We start from the raw sequence: 1,500 nt of genomic DNA, 5'->3' as shown, positions 1-1,500 counted from the left end.
TTTTTCGGAAATTTGCAGTTCTTGAGCAAAAGCCAAGGATGCCTTCTTATAAGAAAAGAAAAATCTATTTTTCAAGGCTATAAATTTTCTGGGAATCTTTTGCTAATTGTCCACATTTATTTAAAATAACGAATGTATGTGTGTGTGTGTGTGTGTGTGTGTGTGTGTGCAGTACAGCCATAGCACGAGTTTTCATCAATCGCATTATTTTTTGCGAAAAAATCTCTTTCCATCCCATACAAAGCGAAAAACAAACTTTTGCGCTTCAAACGATAGTTGCTCATTGGTACGTGACTTTGCAGTACTCTACAAAAGGCATACGAAACTCAAGAAAACTATTAATTCCAATAACAAAAGTAGTCATTCGTAAAAAGTAGAACTTGTGCTATTTGACCCTAAAATGTAACTTTTAGAGAAACAAATTCAATGCCGCGAAATCCCGCGGGACTGGCTATTCCCAATTTCGAAAGACAGCGGGACTGAATTCGGCGCGAGATTATAAACCCTAACGGGCACACTTGTGATCCTTTGTTACAACTCAAAGTATTTTAATTAATTACTTTTTGCGTTTTCGGACATTAGATAATTTTATGTTGTTATATTTTTATATCTATTTATTTTCAATGAGAATTTTAGTTCTAAATATATCTCGGTGTTTAAGTAAATGTATTAATGTCATAATCATGCCATATTTTGCGGAAAATGCTTTAATGACAATTGCTAATTGTTTTTGTTTTGCTCAATTTAATGCCATCACTATCTCTTAAAATACAATTTTTAGAAAGTATACTTCAAGACTTGAAATGCTTAAAACTCATGTAGGGGAAACCGAGGCACATGTGCGCACGGGGCAAAGTATACTTCAAGACTTGAAATGCTTAAAACTCATGTAGGGGAAACCGAGGCACATGTGAGCACGGGGCACAAGTGAACATATTGTGTTTTGCTAGGACAACGCCATGCAAAACATCAAATCTCAAAAAATTCTCAAGTAATTGCAGCATTAGTCCTACTTCTTGGGCAAACTTTTAGAGTAAGAAATCTGTTTTATGTTCCTGTGGTGACAGCTACTTCGTTTTAGCAGATACTGATGCAATTTTATCATACTTCTTTTCTTAAAAACGTATTTTAAGCTAACTAATAAGTTAAACTTAATTATGTCAAACAATCATTTAAACTTCAAGTAAATTTTTGACAATTTGTATTTTTTAAAATAAACTAAGATTTATTTATTTTTCCAGTTAGTTCTAAAGTAGATGATGGAGCAAGTGTGAACACAGTATCAACGGACACATGTGAACGGTTCCCCTATCCTCTCCGTAATATTAATATTAGATAGGGTAGTATAAGTGTTAAAAAAGTGTAAATATTTGTACTAGTTGTTTGTCAACAATCAGTTTGTAGATTTATTGTCAATCGTTATTATTATTATGAAATATTTATTTATTATTTTAAATTATTTTATTTGTAGCTTAATAGTTAGTCAAGAAAAAGACAAAA

Source organism: Uloborus diversus, chromosome 7 (genome assembly GCF_026930045.1).
Source record: "Uloborus diversus isolate 005 chromosome 7, Udiv.v.3.1, whole genome shotgun sequence".
NCBI lineage: Eukaryota > Metazoa > Arthropoda > Arachnida > Araneae > Uloboridae > Uloborus > Uloborus diversus.
Note: the sequence above shows the minus strand (reverse complement) of the source record.